Below are 23569 nucleotides of genomic sequence, written 5' to 3'. Positions count from 1 at the left end.
TGTGCACTTTATCAATAACTAAGAAAACATCGTAGAGCGACTCCTCTGTCTACCTTTGTCTCTCTCGCCCTCTCTGTGTAACAATAACATTTGAAAAACTTTAAAAATGCACATTAGTACACGCACCCCTGGTGGTGCACGTCATGTTTGTTTCCGAAACTCCTCGACGTTCTTTTGAAGCAGGGACGAGCCGGGCAGTCCAGAGGAATGGTTTGCTTCGTGGGTTATCTGTACCCGGTGGGCTGTCGGTGGTCGATGACAGGTCGATGGCGGAAGTGAAGGCGCTGACGCAGGATACGTTAGCGGCCCCATTGCTCAAGCACCGGGCGGGGGCGCTACAACGGCACCTGTCAGTTCGCTCTGACTAAGTGCGTAGAGACGTGCCGGCCGCAGGCCCTGTTCCTTGACGAGTGGCTTTTTAATTGAGCCAGCTAAAACTATTTCCAACCTTGTATTCCATCGCTCCCCGAGTCCTGAAAGCAGAGCGTAGTTGACGCCCTCCCCCTATTAATCTGCTACACACCTCACCGCGCGATTATAAAAGGGGCGCGGCGCGTTCGTCCCCTCAGAAGAGAAGCTAGTCCGAGGCCGCCGCCGCTGCTGCGCTGCTAGTGTCCATCACCCCGTGGGAGGAGGTAGGTCTGCCGCCCGGCCCCTGGCCCACTGCACCTTGGCCTATGGGGACCGCGCGCTGCAACGGCGCCACACCCGCGCGCTCTTTACTCCGCTCTTCTCAGATCAGAGACGCAACTTTCCCGCCAATATTTTGAAGGCGACTTTTTAACGGCGATGCTGCTGCATTCCTATCCACGACAACTGACAAGACGGAGGTGAAACTTTAGGGAATTCTGCTATGTTTAGTTGTTCTTCCCTGGCTTCTCAGCTTTTATGTAGGTGGGCGGTGGACAGACAGTCAGCAATACTCCCCCAAGAAGTTTCTTCTGCCAGATTACCTCAGAAAACTCAAATTCTGCTCCTACCTGATACCGTATACCTCTCCTTTCTAGTGTACAGTTTAGTGCGCAGCACCTTCTGCAGGGGCTCCGGCTGCAGTGAATGCAATGGTCTGTGCAATAGCAATATGAGGTTCATTGGAGCTAGGTACTGGCTGCATCAAACACAAGTAATGTGTCAGACCTTTGCAAAGTCCCAGAAGCATGTTGTCCTTATTTTTAGTTTTTTTTATTGCAGGTTTCTTGTTGTGACTGTAGTTCAGTTTGCTTTAGCAATACACAGAGGATGTGAATTAAAACCCTGGAGGGCAAACGCTGCTTCATGCTTTTTTTCAGCATACAGTTCGTGTATTGTCTTATGGGATTCACATTACGTGCATTTTATTTTCGTAATTCTGAAGTTACTTTCTTTTGTGTTGCCCAGGAAAAATGTTCTACACATTTGTCAAAAACGGTCCGTTTTCATGATGTGACCCCCCCTAATTGTTTCTAACATCTACTCCCTTTCAATGGGAAATTAAAACACGAATAGAATGTTAATGCCAGGCTCCCCTCATAAAAATGCTGAAAGGTTGAGAGATTTGCTTGCATTTTTTAAGTATTGCCTTGTCACAATTGTATTTATTTACCATAAAAAGCAAGCTGTTCGTGCTCAGTTTGGCTATTCTTGAGTGAAGGAGGGTGGAAGATGCATGGCAGTTTCGAGACATCACCCACACTGTACTCAGTTTTGTACAAGGGCGTGCAGTCAGTCACTGTAACACATGGCAAGATTTAAAAGATGACCATAAGGGTCTAGTTTCACTATCAGACGGAGATCCGCCAGTGAGTGAGCTCCCTTCGCTTGTTGTTTCTCGGGGAACAGTCCCCCCGCCAACCTGAGTTCTCTGAGCGCCCCCGCGCTGCGCCCTAAGCGCTTGTGAAGCCGCCGCTACATGCTCGCGAGGCACCCGGAGGACCAGCTCTCAGATACTTGACATGCCACACTCGCCTAATGCATCCACTACACATCTGTGGGAATAAAGCACAGAGAAGCCACTTTCGTTTCGACCGGTTCGATCCGACCGTAAGATGTTTAAAGATAGTATTTGCGCTCCAGCTGTTAATGGAACACCGTATTAGGCGCATCATTCATGAAGCCCGCGCTCTACATTATGGGCGTGGCGTTCCAAAAGACGCAACTGCACGCGCACAGGGCACACGCTGGAGTTGGTTAAATGCTATATTGTTGCACTCGGCTCTTTTCTTTTAGGAATTAGTTGCCGTTAAGAAATAAAAGCTTTGGTAACATATACAATTAACACACCCCAGTCAAACACATGTTATCGAGGTAGGCAGTTTGAAAGGCTTAGACACGATTTGAACCTGCGCCATGAAGGTCTTCCACTGATAAGTCGATCGGCCTTGGAATCAAATCCGCAAATACACTCTGCATTTCCTTTATTTACTCTTTCTGTACTGTATTGTAGTCATTTATATAGCACCTTTTCACCATTTGTATGGCCTTAATACGCTTTGTGGTTGGAACGCCCTAGGGGACCGAAGTCCAGGTATGGGAACATTCTAAGAGTTTACTTTAAAATGCGTGTGCATTCTGCCGGGATTAGGATTTAGGAGGGCTGGTTAGGATCCAGCAAGCAACCCAGAGGAAAGGTACATGGGTGGGTGCTGTTGGTGGTTAAGACAGAGCGCTAGTGCAGGAGATTCTATTTGTGGCCAGCTAGACCAAATTTGTCGTAGGTTGTCATTGTATACTAATGGCAGAGGTATGGAGGCACGTCAGGGGTTTCAGGGCTGATGACTATTCAAGAAGCTAGACCGAATTTGACATAGTGGTAGCTGCATTCTAGAGTGCATGGATGAGGAGCCCTGCCTGTGGTCTGTGTCCACAGATGTGGTGCGACTTATACATACATTAAACTCTGACAGAGTTTATCTTCAATGTCGCTTTCCTAGGTGTCCCAAGGTGATAGGTTGGTCATTCGAGTGCATATTCTGCTGCGGTTAGCATACTACCATTGGGAAGGACCTGGCGGGTGGCATTCTTCAATGGTATCGTTTCCTGCCCCCAATAGAAAGGACCGTCTAAGTGCATCATTTTTTGGGCGTTTTAGTGGATCGCCATTCCTACCCCCCTATAGCCATTTAAGTGTGTACCGTGCCCTATAGCCTATGTTTAACTGGTGCATTTCCTCTCTGCCACCAGTGAAACCTATGGGTTGTGCATTCTGTGTGATTGGGTAAACCCCTTGATAATTAGGTAGGATGGTCCAACTGAGTGTGTGGCATTACCTGTACCCAATTCAAACTGGGCTTGCTACAGTTATAACCCTAGTGATCCGTCTAATTAAGTATTATGTCCAGATCCTTTTAAGTGGCCACGTTTCAGGTGTTGTTCAGTAATCAGTTTGCGCTAGTTATCGAGTTATGGGCCCGGATGAGGGTTGGGGGGGTAATTGATGTATGATCGTCTGCAGGAGTGGGAAAGGGGCGAGTTTATCGCAGTGAGCTGCTGTGAACGTTGCCAGCATCTGCTGTCGTTTGAAATTGTTGGTGGTTTGTCCGGTCTGGGCCAGTACTTGTGTGCAAGGAGCAATCAAGGGAGAGTGTGGAAGTGGCATTTCAAGATAGAGAAGGAAAAAGCCATGTTTTGAGGGCCTTTCTGAATGTGAAGGGATTGTCAATGCTGCAGATGTAGAGAGTTAGAAAGTTCCAGATGGTGGGAGCTTGGATGGAGAAAGAGGATCCACTCAGTCTGGTGCAGTTATAATGGGGGATAACTAGGAGAAGTGCTGCGCCGGATCTGAGGGTCCTGGAGGATCGGTAGCATGTGAGTTTATCTCAGAGGAATTTGGGGGCAGTGTTATGGGTGGCATAGTGAGTAATACACATGGCTTTAAAGGTAGTCCGCCGGCCAATATTGAGCCAGTGTAGGACTCTCAATGCAGGGCTGATGTGTTCTCTGGGTGGGCGGCCAATGAGCAGGTGGCCTGTAGAGTTTTGGATTCTTTGGCATTTCCTAAGTTGGAAGGCCAGTGCGCCTAGATCAAGGCAGTTTGCATAGTCTAAGCGGGAGAGGATGATGGTGAGGGTGGCAGAGATTTGGTGTGGATAAGTGAAGTATGGGAAGATTTGCCCGAGGATGTGTAGGTGGAAGAAGCAGGTTCTGGATACAGAGTTGATGTGTTTGATGGATAGATTTGAGTCTAGTGTGCATCCAAGGTTTTTTTTTAACCAAAGTAGAGGTTGCTGGGTTGAGACCTAGAGAGTGAGGATCAGGGATAGCTTGGGGAAGGAGAGCGGCTTTTCTGCAAACTAGGATTTCTGTTTTTCCAGGATTGAGGTTGAGGTAGTTGGTCGTTATCCAGTGATCAAAATGTGAGAGGCATGATGAAAGATCTGGATGTGTGGTGCCAGGCGATTGTGGGATTTTGAGAATGACCGGGGTATCATCTGTGTAGTTGTAGAGATTGTGGGAGCGGATGAGTGTAGGGAGTGGGCTGTGATAGATATTGAAGAGGGGGGTTTGGACGATTGGAATCCTCTTTCGGCACTGGGCGGAATGTGGAGGTGAAAGGGTGGAGGAGCATTATTTGCGAGCGATTAGAGATGAAGGAGGAGATCCAATGCAAGAGCAGTGTCCGTGATTTTTAAAGAGTGTAGCCTGTCTAGAAGTATGAAGTGGTCAATAGTATGGAAGGTGGCAGAGGGGTCAAGAAGAATCAGTATGTTGCATCCTTCTGCATCCACACGGACACTAGGAGGACTCAGTTCCACAGGGGGGTCTGAAGCTGGATTGGGCAGGGCCAAGAAGTTTGTTGGCTTCAGTCAAGTGGCAGAGTTGCTTGCCCATGACACAGTCTGGTTGGATCCATTGTGATGAGAACAATATCATTTCGTATATATTGGCAGCATTGATGTTATGGGGATAAGAGGCACAGTCGAAGCCCCGAATGGAAAGACGCCTTGTCTCCTAGAGTTAAATAAACTGTCTCTCCCATAAAATGGCACACTAAAATGCACACCTGCTATTCATCCATGTGTGGTACTTGAATGTGAACATTGCACTGAGAAGTGACCTCAGACAGGCATAAGGTGAGAGTGACTTTAGCCAGGGCGTAGCGCAGGGGCAACACGTTTGTCTTGGCAACAAGACAACGCAGAGCAATGCAGGTTTGAATCCTGGTCCCGCCAGTTTTGCTCATATACAAGATTAATAAGGACCGGGCAGATGCTTTATAAAGTTTAATCAATGATGTGTTGTATGCGATCAGCACCTGGATTTCGAATCCAGTGGTTGTATCTATTTCAGTCACTTAACACATGTGAATTCCTGGCCATATTAATTAGTTGTGACACAGCAAAGGTTAAACTTCAAAACATGATTTTGGGATACGCTCATTCCCTTCCCTCAAATGACAAACATTAGTATTTCATGCTGGTGGTTTGAGTTGTACATTTGTGGTTTAAAATTCACATAGCATGGATCATGAACTTGCATGTTGACTTTTGTATCAACAGCCTACAGTGTGTCGATCACACGTTCTGTCAAATACACAGGAAATATGGCGTTGATTTTCACTTGCCTTATTCAAAATAGTCCAACCTCCAGCAGAAATGTTTTTAGTGAATTTTTATAATGCTCTAAACGACATAAAAATGCTTCCATAAGTGGGTTCTTTACTGGCCAGAGTAAAGTCAACAATCTTTATTAAGCTTATACTGTTTTCAGGAAATCTCACCATCACAGGGGATAGAGGTGATCCAGTGTGGGCACGGTATGCATTAGACCCTGCGCTGGAATTTCGGTCAGGATTGGTATGGGGTGGAAGAGGCTCAGAATGAAGGGCTCCTGGTCGCCTATGCACCCAACAAATGCATCCGATGTTTACTTGGACCAAGAATTGCAGCGCATCTGTTTCTGAGTGCATCGTCTTGATTTGGGTTCTATTCACTGTCGCTTACTCTAAGGGGCGTTTTCTTACACAGTAATATGGCAAACAAGCGGAGGTGATGCCTCTGAATTCCCTCCACGACTCATTTTGCTATATGGGGGAATAACGCATATGGGCGCATTCGCACTATGCTAAAATAGTTTGTTGGAGAGTACGATTTCATTCTCCATTCCATCTTCTTATAACACCCTTCTTACATTTTTCATAATAATCAGAAGATTACATATTTCCTTATTTCATATACATCTTAGAGGTTAAGACCGTACACTGAATAGCCATTGGTAGGTATGCTTATACACAGCACAAAATGTGGCACAATGTAATGGCTTGTGAAGGCGAAAAGCCATCCTGACACAGAGTAGACAGCCTTGTGATTTTTAAACGGAGATTATTTGTTTTTAACTTTACCCAATCGCTGCACTGTTTAAAGTTTGAAATTGGATTTGGACATTAATATTTCATGTTAATTTGAAGTGTTTTTTCATGGTATTTTATTTAAAACCAGCTTTAACTCCACACTTTCCCTAACATAGTGCACATGTATTCACCAAACGGGTTATAGCCTCTCTGTTAAGAACAAAGAAGCATGTATGGGATGACAACCAACAGGGAAGGTCTAAAATCACGTTTTAGCTCACTACGTCTTACCAGAGGAAAAAATACCAATTTCAGGGTTCGAAATTGAGGGGAGCTGGGAGCTATTTAGCTCCTGCTTCTAACATAGTAGAGCCAGGTTAGCTTCAAACCAACACCTAGCAGGAGCTACTTCTTCTGGCTCCTAGGGCCGCCTGGTGCCTCAAATACTTTGAGTATTTGTGAATGTTAACAAAGAAGAATTAGAACACCCCTAATCTACCTTTTAAAGACAAGAATGGACACAACGTTAAAGGAGCATCACTTGTAGCTTCTGGTTCCCCTGCGGTAGCTCCTACCTACAGGGTGAGGCCCGGCACCCTGGAGCTGGTTTAAGTTCCTGCTCATTGTATCGCAATTTCGAGCCTGCAATTTGCATATCAGTCTCCTCCTGCCGAAAAGGATGGGCCGGTGTTGTATGATATTCTGCATCCCCATGGCAGAATGATGGAGGAGGTGCTGGGCAATCTTTGGGACCACGCCCACTTGGTTATCCCACCCACAGATGCCTACAGCCATACAAACAGCGTAAAAATATGCCAATACATTGTGATAGCCTGCCCTCCAACAGCTCTGTTCCTGGGATTGGCCAGTGATGATCTTTGTAGCTCCACCCCTGTCGTCCATGGGGTTGCAGAATATCATACAACACCGTAATTCGAAGGACTTAAATATAGGGACTGCATAGCTTACTTGTGGTCTTCACCCCCACAGGAATCGTGTTTCCATCGTTTTAAAATGCATTCTACGCGTGTAACAGAGCACACACACATCCTCTCCTCTTCACTAGCCACATTCAGCAAGTTAAAGCACAGTGCTATCAACCTCCCACCCCCTTGGGTACTACTAAAACAGTCTGTCACAAGGCCACTTTTTCATTGGTGCCCGAGACAATTTTATGCCCCAATCCGACCCTGGCAGGGCCTGTGGGAGTAGAGGCAGGGTTTGCATGGTGACCATTGCTTCAGGGAGGCGGGATGTGGTATAGCATGTACAATATCGGCCATTCAATTCTGAATTCCGCTGCACTGGATTCTATTAATAGTTCAGCGTTGCTGCAGCAGCAGGATGATACCTCTTGCATTTTGGGGTTTTCAGTGCCGAGATAGTCGGCAGCAGGGAGCAAAGACACAAATGGTAACTGCGCACAGATGCAAGAAGGCAGTCGAGATCCAGAGACATAGGGGCACTTCGGAACCAGGGGCATGAGAGAAACTAGGGAATAGATGCATTTGGGCACTTGGGAATCGGAGGCAAAGGAGCAGCAGTGGAGCAGAGAAGAGGTCCTAGGAAAACCCCTTTACAGGGTAAGCTTGCTGCATTCACGGTACCCTGTCCTTGTTAGGCCAGTGTTGTATGATATTCTGCATCCACATGGCAGAATGATGGAGCTGGTCTTTGGCATTTTTGGGACCATGCCCACTTAGTAGCCACGCCCACCCACAGATGCTAGAGCCATACATACAGCATGAAAATGAAAATACAGCGTGGTCACACTAATAGACTCCACCTCCAACAGCTCTGTCACTGGTATTGGCTGATTATCTTCTTTCATCACAGGTCCGCTAATTATAAGTTGCAATTCAGGAATGGTGTGCCGCCAATGATCTCTGCCTTAATGACAGTAAGACTGAGATCCTCCTCATCGGGATACCTGCTCCCTCCTTTCCTCTCTCTCTCTGGCTGCCCTCTCCTTCTCTCCTCACATCTCCGTCTCCTCTTAGAAGTCGTACTATCAGTTGCACCTCCTCAGAGGTATTCTACCTTTTCTCACTTTGCCCCAGAAGCTCACTGTCTCTAGAGCCCTGGTTCTCGCTAGGCAGGACTATTGCAACAGCCTCTTTCTGAGTCTGCCTGTCTCTACTCTTCGACCTTTACAACTTCTCCAGAACAGGACTGCGAGACTCAAGCCCAGGGATCGTATCTCTCCAGCTCTTCACTGGCTCCCTGTGGCTGCAAGTATTAAGTTCAAGACCCTTTGCATCATCCACGAGGCTTTCTGGGGCCCGGGACCGTACTACCTCCAACTTTCTCTTCCCAAATATCCTCCTTCTCGAGCTCTCTGCTCATCCACCTCCAAGTCTCTGAATGTCAGACGCTTCTCCAAGCTGAGAGTGGGGGGAAGATCTCTTTTGTTGGCTGGGGCCTACCATTGGAACAGTCTCCCTGCCGCTCTCAAACTTTAGCAGAACGACCTCCGGTTCCAGAAGCAACTCAAGACCTTCCTTTTCACTTTCTTTCTCTTTTCCTCTCCCATGCTGATGTCCCTGACTGCTCCGTACACTGATCACCTGGCCACCCACTGAACACGGGACCAGGCTTCTGCATGGACAGATGCCATTGCACTGCCTCTCCAGGCTCCCGCAGCACTTAAGGGTCTGTATCTGCAGTCCCTTGTCTCTCTGCACTTATGAACCACCCTCCTGCAGCACTTACCGAGTTACCTGCACTTCTCCCTCCCGCACCTCCCTGCCATTTCTCCCCTCCCTCTTCCCTGCACATCTGAATGACACAAGGACTAGTAAGATCATTGTTTTGTCCTCCTTGTGTCTCCCCCTCCTTGTCTTGTCTCGCCTAGAACCACATGTACACAGGCGCATTATAAATTACTTATCATATCATAAGTGACTTTGGGCTTCTTTTGCCCCAAGTTTGCTTGTAATTTTTGCAGGTCGCTTTTTGCGTTTTTTGTCAGCTTATTAACGATATTAAGCGCTTATTGTTGCGCTTGTTCAGTTCAAGCGGACAAAAACCGCAACAAGCAGATTCCACAGGAGCACGACTCAGCATTTTGCACCTTTCCACAGTCCATGGACAGGGCTCTGCTTAGCCTTGGAATACCCTCGGAGACAACATGCACCCCCATCTGTTCCTGCCCAAGGCCATCAGCACTGTAATACATGGCAGTGGGCTGGGCGGCATTAGGGCTCTCAGACCCCACCTCTAGTTTTACAACTTTTGTAGATCCTTTACAGTCCACCGCAGTATGTCACTGAAGTTCAGATGTACAAACGTTCTAAACATTTTTATTGCTGTTGTCACTGGTGAATATCTATTGCTGATGTTTATTCTAAAATGTTCCTATGCTAAAGTCTAAACTACAATCGTCTAATTCGAATGGCTGTTGTGTCATCACCCAGAGATGATGGCTGTCCACAGCGTTGCTTGAGACTTTGGTGATTTTTAGGTCTTCACAAACTCGCTAAAATGAGAAAATTAGCCCATTTGATGACCATTTTATTTCTGTAATTGTGGGTTTCCACTCTCCTTATCGACTCCCCATACTTTACCTTTCCCTTTACTTTTTCAATTTTAAATCACCCTTTTTATTCATTTTCCCCTATTCAGTGGCACTGTGACCCATGCTGCTAAGTTTCATTAGCATCAGCTTTCACTGTCGGCTCTGCAGTGGTGAAGGGAAGAAGCACCAATAAGACACGGGGAAGTTAACTCCTATTTCAATAATTTTCTTCTTTCAAGTGATTCCTCTTGAGTCTTCTTAGTGGTAAGCAGTGGTCAATCTCGTTGGTCAGCTGAGGGAAAGGTGTTACAGCATTCATCCGTGCAGATGGCAGAGGCAGAGTACCAAGTGTTTTCTCACCAGTGCCCCTGGGGGACCTGGCACTCTGGGGGCATATTGCAGCCACATTTTAAAATGTTCAGTAATATGAAGTCAGAAGACTACATTAAATCCTCTGGAGATATGTGTGTCCTTTCCCCCTGGAATATTCTAGGAGCATATAATGTACTATTTCAACTCCAGTTCTAGAACATGTGGGTTAGGGTTTGGATTTTGGAACCCTGGAGGTAGAACACGTGAAGCCCAGTGGGGTGGGTGGATCTTTCAGAGAATGCTTAGGTCAACAGTGATTGCAGAGCTTTACCTGCTGTCATCAGGTACACTGGGAGGCTGACTGACAGCTGCAGTGACCTATCAGAGTGCATTCTTTTTCAGGTTTGTTCTGGCATGGCTTGTTTCAGTGTAGAAATGAGCAGAAGGTGCAGGTAGAAGTTCTGTAAAGAGGTCTCATACCTATATTTTTGCACAAGGCATTGTTTTATTTCAAAATCTCAGGGGAGGCACCTTATTTAGGTATGGTAGAGGGAAGCCCCTGTCATACAACTATTGGTGCCAATATGCAATGTTTGTATGGCTCATTTATTCATGAACAAAGTCCTTGAAGAGGTGGAGAGTTTCTGCATCAGGGATAGCATAGCCCCTTGTGAGCTTTGGACACAAATGGCCAGTGAGTGGACAGACTTAACAAAACAGAAATTACCACTGAGGGGTTGGGGTAGAAACAAATTGGTCTCTGCCCATCATATAGTGTAACCAAACCCTGCTGTGCTAACAACAGACTATTTATGGTGTCAATAGGGTGAACTGCCCTCGAGTAAGGTATGTACTCCCATGGAGGGTTTGAGAATGCCAGTCCTGGCATTGCTTTGTATACCTTTGGTTTCTGTTTATTTATGACTCCCCATAGGCACAAATTGCAGTCTACAGGACAAAGAAATGCCAATGTCCGGGCCCGTGGGATTATACTGGGAAATAAAAACAAGGGTATGTTGAGGAATGAAATTGCTGAGGTCCAAGATTGAGGACATTAAACAAAGACAATTCCCTTTAACCAATGACTGCTGGACTGAAGCAGTTGCTGCTGTGGGGGACTGTGGACGTGTTGGAGAAAAACTTGTGCCACAGGAGCTGTGTGTACTTGGTCTGAATGCACAGGTACTCAGGGGAGCATGTTCAGGAGAGGAGTCAAGTTACCATCCTCCCCTCGTGTCCATTCAATTATTTACCACCTTCCCCATTCCCTTCCCATCCTTTTTAGCTATCAGGTGGCGCTTAAGCGTCACCAAAAGTCAAAACTATTGAATTTGAGTACAGCAGGGAGGAAGATGACATGTGAGGAAGGATACACAGCTTGTGGGTGTTGTTTTGTTATCTACCCAACCATTGCCTGCCCATGGCCATGCTAATCTCTGGGACCATTCCCACCCATTACCCGCCCCTCTCCACCCACAATGCATCCTCCTGGGATCTCTTTGCTGTTTCAAGCAGTACATCAACCATTGACCTACCAGTGCTGGTGTTAATGGCTTAATTGCAGCTGAAATACAATACTGGTGTAATAAAAATGTCTCAACCACTTGATTTATATCTGTTCCTTGCACAATGGAAGTCCTGTTAAAAACAAGCACTGGAGAAGCCAACAGTCTTGGCTTGCGTATAGCTATTGTATACTCATTTGCCACAGGCACTGTTATCATATGTCCAGGTAATCACACAAGTTTCCAGCTGTTACAAGCTTATGACCAGGTAGTACTAGTAGTGTTGTGCAGAACCTGGCCCATGCCAACACAAAAGCTAAAACTGTTGGCTTTGCCAAAGCTTGTTTCAAGTCCCTCACCATCTCTTCCCTGATGCATTATTCAGCAATCTTCGGGACCATATCCAGTTAGTAGCCCTGCCCACCCAGAGATGCTTAGGGCCATAAATACAGCATGGAAATGAAAATACAGCATGGCCACGCTGATGGACCCACAGCTCTGTCACTGGGATTGGCTGATTATCTTTTTTCATTATGGAGTCAACCACACCTGTGTTTGTTTGTGAATTGCGGCGAGACAAAAACATGTTGGGGTGCTGCTTAGGACATTTGGGGCCCAATACTACATTGAAAAAGTTGAAAGAAAATGATGTGTTGTCTTGGAAAAAAAAGGAAGCCGTAGTATTGTGCATTAGTACATACAGCGTGAAAATGAAAATGCAGCATGGCTACAATTATATCCCTGCCCTCCAACAGCGTTGTCACTGGTATTTGCTAATTATCTTCTTTCACTACGAGGTTAACCACCATAAACAAGCAAAAAACATGTTGTGGTGCTGCTTGGGACATTTGGGGTCTGATAACACTTTGAAAAACTTTAAAGACAGTTATGTGTCGTCCTGAAAAAAGGAAGCCGTAGTTTTATGTATTAGTGTATATGCACATTTTTGTAGAGAGAATTTAGCAAGGAAATCATGGGGAAGGATGGGAGGGGAGAAGCTGGAGAATAACGGTGAACCCTGGGCTGGGAGAAGAGAACATGGACGATAGTGAGGTTGGGGAAAGGAGAAGCTGGACAATAATGGGGAACAGTGGGATGGATGTTAGGGGGATAGATAGACAGGCAACTTCAGACCAACTCTTCCATATTTCAGTTAAGAGCACATTTCTTTTTTGAGGTGGCCTGGGCCCCTTTTTGTGGTTGCTGAGTTTTGCACATAAAGCCCATCCCCAGGAAGCTGGCAACATTGCAGATTAGATTGGTGTTTTGTGTGTAGTCTGCAATCTTGTCCTTTTCACGGAACCATGGACATGACTCCACTTGCACAGCGGCCAACCTTATCTCTGGACTCATTGATCTGCACCAAGAGCTTTATAATCCCCAGCGAGTAAACACTTCAGGGAAGTCTTCCGGGAATAAAACACTGAGTCGCTAATCTCCAAATCTGTGCCCTGATCTCACTGCCACAGACTGCTTGTAGGTTCCATACTTGATGGTGCAGAATGCAGCCCCACAGACACATGTATAAACCTGTTAGGTTCAGATCAGATTGACTCCCAGGTGCCCGAAGAGGACCTGTTGTATGGTAGAGGGTATGGTATTGATCCTGTCTGCACACCGCAGACAGGCTCAATGCCATGTGATAGATCGGTGCATAAGATGCGAGGAGCACAGCAGACAGATTCACTGTCATGGCTCTGTGTGTGATAAATACACAGCAGATTCACTAATGTAATGGCTCTGTTTATTACCCACTATAGGCACAGACTCACTAACCTGAAGGCTCTGTGTTTCACATGTGAAAGGGGCACAGCAGATAGACTCACTGACAAATGAGGAGTCTGCATCACATGTGATAAGCCCCCCGGTGACAGTCTCACTGAAATGTGAGGGCTCTGTGTACCACCTGTGATAGAAACAGAGCAGACAGACTCACTGACATTAGGGTGGCTTTGTGTATAATGTTCAATGGGCACATAACTGCCAGACTCACTCGCATATAATGGCTCTGTGTAGAAAATGTGAAAGGCGGACAGACAACATATTCACTGACATGTGAGGGCTCTGTGTATCTCATGTGATATGCACACATTGTCACTGTCTTGTGATCACTCTGTGTATCACCTGTGATAGGCACATAGCAGACGGACTCACTTGCTTGGGATGGCTCTGTGCATAAAATGTGATTGGCACATAGCGAACAGATGCGCTGATATGTTATGACTCTGTGTATAATATGTGTCAGGCACATAGCAGACATACTCACTGACATGTGATAGCTCTGTGTACAGACTGTTACAGTAACGTAAGTGGCAGACCCAATCTCATGTGATGGCTCTGTGTATCCGCTTCATTAGGTACTGCGAGAATCCTGAGGGCATCCTCACATATAGTTATACTCCTACTTGTCTCTTGCACTTATTACTCTGTCTTACACTAAGAAAAACTAGAAAAATGTAACGCTATGAACAACCTTTTCATCGACAATTTAACATATGACAATTGATCAATACGCCAAATTCATACATCCACCTGCTCTCAACCCCACAGTTTATAATACAACTCGGCACCACCTTCACTCCCCTCGTCCTCAAGGATCTTGCTAGCACCCTCATGTCCCTTAAACCAACCGCATACAAAGATGATCCCACCCCCTGCCATTTGTGATAGCAAGGAATGACGAGACTGACCACGTGGTGCCATAGTGATTGTTATAGACTTTTATTAACCAAAGACAAAGCCTATCTATCCCTATTCTATAGGCAGTTTCCCTACTTAAAGAAACTAAACGGAGGTATGCCGGAGTGTCCGTAGTGTCCAAATAATAACCTTCTGTCTTGGTCAAAACCTCCATCTTTCCCTGTCACTACAACAAATAATAACTAAAGTTCAAACAATTTTCGAGCCCAGGAGAATGGCTCCCTTCTCCTGGATGTGAAAGCCTTTTCCAAATAAGTTCTTGAAAGTTCAGCAAAAAGAGTTCTAGCAACCAGACCAGCTCCACCAAAAGTTCCCAGAAGGGCTAGGAGAATTTCTCCCTTCTCCTAGCAAGTTACTCAATGTTCTGTACTGTTTTTTAAATTGTATTTATTTATTTAGTTTGAAGCTTATATAGTGCACCAAGCCCAAAGGCATCTGGGCGCTTTCTTACAGAATAGAGAAGTTACAATTGTTTATCAACTCTTGTAATTCGCTTTTGGAATTGGCAATATCTTCTACGTTCTTCGATACTTTAAATTGGTCCCCACTGGGATGAGGAAGATGATCCCTGAGGTTTCTGTGACTTTCCAGGACCACAAATTTGTGGAACTGCCCAGGGATTTGGGGACAAAAATGATCAACTACTTTCTCAAGATACTTCACAGTCTCAACTCTTGCCGGCCCACTCCCGGACTTATATTGATTCCTGTTACCTTCTCCGGGGAACCTCTTCACCGTTTTCACCAGGGGTTGCAGGTCCACTTCTTCTATCACTTTACTTCCACGATGTACTCCTCTCTGCAGCCAACTCTTCTGCTTGAATGTCTCAGCGTAGTTGTTGGGCCGCTTGGTCTACCCATGACAGGACACGTCACTATCTTAGTCTTTCTCCTTCTCAATAGGTCACGCCACCACCTTCGCTTCTCTCCACTTCAATATGCTGGCCTCAAACCGACCCGCAAGACACTTCTCGGGCGTCCTGCTGCTCACTTTTGCAGTTCCAGAGACCTGCCTCTCTGCAGTCTCCCAGAGACCCCATTCAGCTTCACAGGCTCAATGGCGACCCTCTTGCTTGCCGGGTTCTCCTCCTCTCGGCAAAGCACAGCCGCTCGGGCTCCAGCCGGACAGACCACACTGCCTAAAAGATCACTTGCTTCCACTTTCAGCATTGAGTGGTGAAGAATAATGTCCTTCTTTGCTGTTTAGCTTGAGTAGCGGCTACAACCCCGCCGTAACATCAGTCCAATTGCTTACAGCTGGTGGAGCGTTCTTCCCGCTTGATTGTTGAGTTTTCTGGCTTTTCTTCATCTATGTATTTATCTTATCAGATTATCAGGAAGGTTACAATAACAAATTGTTTCAGACTTTATCCTACATCCAGAGAACTGGGGTATTGGTATCGGCCCAAGGGGTTGGGAGTTAAAGGGGCCGTATTTCAGACTCGCGTCCTTATCCCCAGGAAGGTAGTCCCTCCCCATGAGATCCCCCCGCATGTTACCACACCCAGGGTGACTACTGGTTAGAGGCTGCATCTCCATGGCCTCATGAAAAGGGGCTCGCCTCTGGGGAGGAGTGATGCCCTCTGAAGGATCGTCACAAATCCTAAAAGATCAAGGGGAATGCCCTTATCCTCCCTCCTCTAAACAGTAAATACCCCACTCACGCAAGGCCTCTTTCAAAGGACCCTAAAACAGGAGTTACACTCCCTCCTAAAAAAAAGTACCTTGAAACCTGACAATCTCGTAAGCTACTGTCCGAGCTTTAGACTCTGATTCATTGCACCGTCTGTTTCATCTACACAGGCACCCTGTTTTCCAATACCCTTTTAGCGGTTCTACATTCTGATATCCCCTTTTTGTGTTTGTCATGCAAGAGCCCAAGGTACAAGTGGCTTCATTCAGACATCGTCTGAAGCTCCAGAAGGGGCGTAGCTCACTGACACGATCTGGAGACCTTGGAAAGTTGCACAAACTAAATGATCCCCTTGCAAGTTGCACACTGGGGCCTTGCTATCTACTCCAGGGCTCTCCCGAGACCCTGTTGAATTTCCCCTCCACACCTATCCCTGTGTTGTAGGGCACAGAAGGCGGTAGGTATTAGGTACCCATGTTGATCCACTCCTCTAATAATGGCACCACAGTATGGGAATATTCTTCCTAGGTGGGTGCTTCTGTGCACAATCATATAGAGCTCCTGCTCTACCCTCAATACCAGGTCGAATAAGAACAACCCCAGTACCCATAACCATTTAACCCATATCCATCCTGATACCTACAATAAATGCCCTTAAATTTTGATTTATTTGGTATGTGTTCTGTTGGTCCACCACCTTGTCCATATCCCACTTACAACAGATGACTAACTCACTACCCCATTATCTACTATTAACTCTTATTGTGGCACCCATGGAGATAGTATGACTGAGTTATCAAAGGTGTTGTATGTGTAAGGGGGTGAGGCCTGCATACATTATTCCATTGCTTTCCTTTGCTTGCCATGGTCCAATCTCTGTAATGAGAGTAAGGCTTTCCTAGGAAGCTATACTATCTTGAACCACAAAGGGGTAATTCATGGAAGTGCTACATGATACAGAAACATATCTTGAGATTCCAGTCAATATAAAACGGGCTACCCTGTTGTCTGTCTGTGGGTCAACCCCTAAAGCGCATTTAAATGTATCTCTTGTTCTGGGTCAAGTACATTTCTCTTAGGTCAAGTAGGTACACCAAGTTACTTGCAGGACTAGCGACATGTTAATTTGAAAGAATTTGCAAGTCCTGTCTCCTCTCACTAATGTGGTACTTCTTTGGTACACACAACTGCTGTATTGTTGCTCATTTTATGTCTTGGGTACATGTAACATCTGGTGACGTTATATTGGTTCAACGTTGCTAATCAAATGGGCTTGATGACTAATCAAGACAATTTTAACTAGCAGACTGCTAATCAATTTTTGAAAACTAATTTATGCCTTATTCCGGTAATGTTCTTTATATGGATTCTTCTCCCGCATATTCCTCATCAAATAGATATCCCTTCAGTGTCAGTTGCACCAAAATGGTTCAACAGGTAGGCATAGTGCACCTCAACTCGGCCGTCAGTCCCTCTTGACTCGATGTGGCGGTCGTCGACACTGGACCTCAGTTCCTCACCTTTTTTCTCCCCAAGCTCAGATGCTGTGGAGGAAGAATCAAAGGATTCAGCCGAAAACAGCCACAACTCATAGAAAAGATTCACCCAATGAGGTTGTTTCTTTCTTTTTTTTTTAAAAGTGAAGTATGGAACCATAAAATATTTCATAAAACACAAAGTTATAAGACAGCCCTTGAAAAGGGAGCTTGCCTCATTATCGCTGTAAAGAAGGTATTCCTCAAACTGCAGGAGCTTTCAAAGCGGGGTTGAATGGGAGGGTGATGAGGAATCTGCGGGAGAAGAAACCATAGAAAGAACTTTACTGGTAAGCAATTTCTCCTTCAATGGATTGCTTTTCTTTCACAGATTCCTCATCAGATAGAGTCCCCAAGCAGTATGTATTAAGGAGGCGGGGTGAAAGTCCTCACACCAGGAAACTCTGCAAAACCGCTCTCCCAAAGTGAGTGTCAGTTCCACGGGCTACCTCTAGGCAGCAATCTTTGGTGAAGGTATGCAGTGAAGACCAAGTCGCCGCTCGGCAGATGTCTCCCACTGGCACCCGACTTTGTATAGCTGAAGAGGCAGCCACACCCCTAGCAGAGTGGCTGCTGATGCCGGAAGGTAATTCCTTTCCCGCATTGAGATACATTCTGAAATGCAAAGCGTAATCCACCGAAAGACGGATTGTTTGGAGTCAGCCAAACACTTTCTTGACAATAAGAAGGTTACAAACAGTTGTTAAATTTTTCTAAAGTCTGCCATTCTAGCAACATAAAAGCTAAGAGCCCTTTTTGGGTGTAGCCTATGGAACCGCTCCTCCTCCTTGTGGGGGATGGGGAGTGGGTGAGTAGAAAACCAGCAGGTCGATTGCATGGGACAGATGAAACTCAGACACAACCTTGGGTACAAATCCCAGTCGTACCTTAAGAGAAACCTTCTCCCTGAAAAAGAGGAGATATGGTGGCTTGCACGATAGGGCCTGCAGCTCACTGACCCATCTGGCTGATGTAATGGCCAGCAGAAAAGCAGTTTTCAGAGTAAGCAAGCGAATGGAGCAAGAATGCAAAAGCTCACCGGAAGCCACCATGAGGAAAGTAAAAACTAAGTTAAGGTCCCAGTCTGTGATAACGAAAGGACCAGGCGGAAACGTATTTACAAGGCCTTTCAGGAATTGGGCCGTGACCGGGATCATAAAGAAAGACCCTTGATCCGGAGCCCTTTTGAAAACAAAGCCACCAAGTATCCTTTGGCTGTTGCAACCTGAACACCTGACGAGGCCAGTGACAGAAGGAATTATATCACTGCAGTGGTGGGGCAAGAGATAGGATCCATCCCATGTTTCCCACACCACGCCTTGAATCTTCTCTATCTGCATGCGTACATCGATCTTGTGGAGGGTCTGCGTGTAGCCAGCAGCACCTCAAGTACCTCCTCCGAGAGGTCCTAGTCATCATCTCATCCTCTCATGAGCCACACATGTAGATTGAAGGATTCCGGGTTCGGGCGTAGTACCCACCCTTCTGACTGGGATAGGAGGTCCGGCCAACGAGACACCTGCAGAGGTGGGAAAATGGCCAAATCCAGAAGGTCCACGTACCAGGTTCTCCTCACCCATTCTGGGGCGATCCAGATCCTGGTTGCTTGAAACCTTCTCAACCTCCTGAGAACATATGGAATGACAGAAATGGGAGGGAAGGCGTAGTGGAGGTCGAAGTCTCACTCCACTAGTAACGCATCCCACAGTGCGCCTCTCACAGGGAATTCCCTCAAGCAAAACTGTTGGCACTTCTTGTTGGACATCATGGTAAAGAAGTCCACCTTTGGGGTACTCCACTGAGCGAAGATGCCCTCTAAGACCTCCTGGTACACTTCCCACTTGTATGAGACCGTGCTCTGCCTGCTGAGAGCAACCACCAATCCGTTCTTCATCCCCACCAGATGCACTGCTGAGACCGAGACCTGATTCTCCAACAGCCAGAACTACAGCTGCATCGCCTCCCTGCAAAGGGGGAGTGAGCGCTGTGAGGCAGGCATGGTATCAAGGGATGACATAGACAACAGATTGTGAATTCAACAATAGAATCTTTATTAAGTATCAGGATGGGCGTAATGCCTAACTTGCCCTAAATCTATGGCAGGGATTTCCCTACCTAAAGAAACTAAGGAAAGTCTATGCCCGTAAATCCAAATTAAAAGTCTGTCTGTGTCAAAACCTATGCTTGCTCTCACGTCTAATACAAAAATGTAGTGTAGTGTTATTCTAACTCAATAGTGTTCAACACAAGGTCTGGGCAATCTCTTGCTCCCTTTCCCAAGTTCAGGATATAGTTCCAACAATTATGGGTTTCAAATGTTCGGTCAGGACTTGGGTTTCTCTTTCCCAAGTTTCAAGCTTACTTGGTTTCGGTATACAAAATTCAAAAGGAGCTCAGGGTTCCCTTCCCTAAACTTCAAGCACTGGTTCACAAAACGATGTTCCAAAGGAGTTCATTGTTCCCTTTCCCAAGCTTCAAGAACTGGTTTACAAATAACCTCACAATGATCAGCTTTATTTAGTTTCAGGGTTGTGTTCACAATTCTCCTGTACTTGTTGAGGCTTCCTGCTTGAGGTGCAGTTGACAGGCCGCACGCCCCACCCATTACAGTCCATACAACCAGTTACCCGTGCCCCGGCTTTCTGCTGCCTTGACTTAGATTGGTTTGGTGGTTCACGACCAACTCAGAAATCATTAATCTATGAACTTGTGAGCTTCTCTTTCTTAGCACTTCCTTGGCCCTCTTTTCCAAATTCCACTTTATTAGCTTTCATTTGCAGCCTTCACGTCCACTTGTTCAGGTTAAATTTGCCCGTTCAGCATTTTGCTCACACTTTACTGGCTCCCCTCGGCTGTTCCTTCACAGCTTTCATTCTTGTTTTCATAGAATTAACAGTTCATATTACTTTTATTAGTATCCTTGATTGATCCAAGACTTTTGAACAAGTATAATTCCTTCAGACGTGACCATTCTGATATATTGGGCCTCATTACAACCCAGGCGTTAAGGGGTTAACAGCGCCGTAAAAGGTGGCGGCGCCGTTAAACCCTTAACGCCTGATTACGAGGTCCCTTTGCGGGTGGCACTTTAACGCCTGCTTTTAGCAGGCGTTAAAAAACCAACCCGCAAAGGGACCTAGGAGCTAATTACGGCACCGTAATTTACGGTGCCGTAATTAGCGCCTTCCCCAGTCCCATTGAGCCCTATGGGGCAAAAATGGGAATGGGGAAGGGCCATGGCGGCATGGGGAATTACCGCCCCGCCAACCTCGGAATGGGGCGGTAATTCCCCATTCCGCTATGGCAGAGTCGGTAAGTTACCGGCATGGACCATGGTGCTATTAGCACCATGGTCCAACGCCTGGGTCTAATGAGGCCCATTGTTTCTACAAAATCCACTTCTAACATTACATTCAATTCGGTTTGTTCTTCTGCTTTGATCAGAGGCTTTCGAGAACGTGACGATCGCACGCGACCACTCCGATACAATGTAACTCAGCAACTTTCATTCACGCACCAGGTTTCTTGCATTCTCCGAAACTCACTGGTCGCAGTGCTCTTTTCTTTAGCTTCCTCATTGAGATGATTTCTTGTATTTGAGGTCAGGGTCTCACCGCCTGTCCCTCAGACAACAGTGGACTGGTACTTTCATTCAGGGGAAGGAGCACTGTTTGGTCACAGCGAAGGGACCGACACTCTTCATGGTTTGATTCTCCCACCTTGACCGGCTCCCTGGAGACATGGCTCCCTCGCCACACATTTCCACTCTGCTTCACCATGCAGTCCTTCAGCGTCTCAGCGTTCTGTTCTCTTTTGGCTTCTTGCAGGTTGGGCTGGACTTACTGCTGCTCTCTAAGTTCTCTGGTGCGCCACCTTTTATACACATGAGCCCCATCAAAGGGTTTCATGTGTGATTCACTTGCCTGGTATCCCTGATTCCAAATAGACCAATTAATGGGACATGCCTGACGTTCAGCCCTGTAGTCATCAGGACCCCTCTTCTTCCTCCCAGTACTATAGTGATGTTTCCTATAGGTAGACTGTATTACTCTGCTAGGCATCTAGTTCTTCTCAATACTTTGTGTCATTTCAAGGAAAAAATTAAGATATGGACAGCAATATTCTACAAAGGCTGAGGGAAGGTAGGGTAAGTCAATGTCAGGAAAGTGGGGATACTGTGTCCCGCCCTTTGGCACCCTCTGCCTAAACCCCTAAGGACACTCTGCTCAGATGATCCTCCCAGCTAGTCCACCCCCAGTGTCGGGGTCCAGAAGCGATGACCCTTCTCTGGCCACCTGAACAGAAGATCCTTGGGCAGTAGTTGTGCCTTCAGATTTCTCACAGAGCACACCTCCCTGCTTGTCCCAGGTAGTGCATGGCCACAGTATTGTCCGTCATGATGAGGTCATGCTTCCCTTTGAGAGAAGGCACAAAAGCTTTCAGGGCTAATCTGATAGCTTGCAGCTCCAGCCTGTTGATGTGCTGGTGGGCTTCCATTTTGGACCAAAGGCCACTCACCTGCAACGTCTTGCAGTGAGCACCCTAACCCTTCAGAGATGCATCTGTGACCACCCTGGTCTGGGGCCATTGAGACCAGAAGGGTTCCTCCACTAACATGTTCTTGCTGCTGGACCACCAATAGATATAGTTGGCCGCTGACCTGGACATCTTTAGAATGCCCTCTAAGATGATGTAGTACTGGGACCATTGACCCTGTCGTAACCACTGCAGAGACTGCATACGCAGTCTGGCCTCTGACACTATAAAAATGCAAGAGGTCATGAGCCCTAAAGGTGGAGGAAGGAAACCGCTGGCAAGGTGGTGTGGCTCTGGAACGGGTCCATGGATCTGAGATACTATCATGTTTTTAAATTGCCCCCTTGTGGATTTATGGACCTATGCAAATTGTTTAGGTCTTGTTAGAACAAGTCAATATTGTTGAATCACATTATTTGTATGCCTTTTTGCTTATTCCCTTTGTTTCAGATAATATCTATCGCTGCATTATATTTCTGCTCCTTTGGTTTGTTTGAAAAATATTTTTTTGGGTTGGTTTGAGTGAAGTATATGGTATGTATGGAATGGGTCATCTGTTGTTTGTCTACGTTCGCACAGCATTTTTTATGTATTACCACCTTCTGGCTTAACGATTAGCTTGTTGATTTGATGAAATTCCATTTGTTTTCTTATTTATATGTGCAAATAAATGTTCTACTTCAAGTAAACCCCCTGTTGGTCCTTCCCTTCCGTTCACCTCTGGAACGGTCAAACAATCTGTCTGACCCTGGTGATCCTCTCCTCAGCGGGGTTGGTGGACTTTGGGGACTCATAGGGGAGAAAGCCCATCTACCCCAGTGTCCAGGACCGCTCTGATGAACTGGAACCTTTGCATTGGTGTTGTGTAGGAATTCTGTAAGTTCAGGGAGAAACCCAGCATGTGGAGTAGTGAGCAAGTGTCTTTGAGATGGGACACAACCTACTCTGCTGAGCTTCCTTGGATCAACCAATAGTCCAGGTATGGGAACACATGAACACTGGATCTCCTGAGGTGGGCAGCAACTACCACCATTAGCTTGGTGAACAGTCTGGGAGCAGAGGTCAACCGAAAGGGGAGCACATTGAACTTTTAGTGCTTGTCCCCTATGAGGAATCTCGGTAATGCCCTGTGCTTTTGGTGGATCGGCACGTGGACATATGCATCCCGGCGATCTAATGATGCCAGCCAATCCTGAAGTCTGAGAGCATGGAGAATTTCCCTCAACGTCACCATCTTGAAGCTGACCTTCCTCAGGAACTTGTTCAAAGCCCTGAGGTCCAAGATGGGATGAAGTCCTCTGCCTTTCTTGGTTCCCAGGAAATACCAGAAATACCATTGCAATTATCTTGGCTTGAGAGATACCTCCTCCAAGTCACCTTTTAAAAGCAGGGCCTTCTGGAGCTCCTGTTCAGTTGTTGAGGAGGTGCAGGTGGTCTCGCTGGAGGGCTCTTTAGAAAAGGCAGACAGTACCCCCATTGGATGAGCTCAAGGGTCCAGGCATCAGAGGTAATCTCCCACCATTGGGGCAGATGCTTACCTATCTGTCCGGTGAAGCATGGGGAGATA

General features: G+C 46.4%; 1 long non-coding RNA gene across 2 annotated transcripts in view; it reads left to right on the top strand.

The window, feature by feature from the left end:
* The first annotated feature begins 393 nt into the window (after nt 1-393).
* LOC138569044 (uncharacterized) overlaps nt 394-23569 on the top strand; it is a 275355-nt gene continuing 252179 nt past the window's right edge. The window contains exon 1 of one of the 2 annotated variants that reach the window (XR_011303078.1): nt 394-635. This is a non-coding gene — a long non-coding RNA (uncharacterized lncRNA). The remainder of the gene's footprint in view (nt 636-23569) is intronic. The other variant, XR_011303077.1, reaches the window with a different exon arrangement.

This window comes from Ambystoma mexicanum, chromosome 2q (assembly GCF_040938575.1).
Source record: "Ambystoma mexicanum isolate Mex_15411 chromosome 2q, UKY_AmexF1_1, whole genome shotgun sequence".
Lineage (NCBI taxonomy): Eukaryota > Metazoa > Chordata > Amphibia > Caudata > Ambystomatidae > Ambystoma > Ambystoma mexicanum.
Note: the sequence above shows the minus strand (reverse complement) of the source record. Positions and strands in the feature narration are given on the sequence as shown.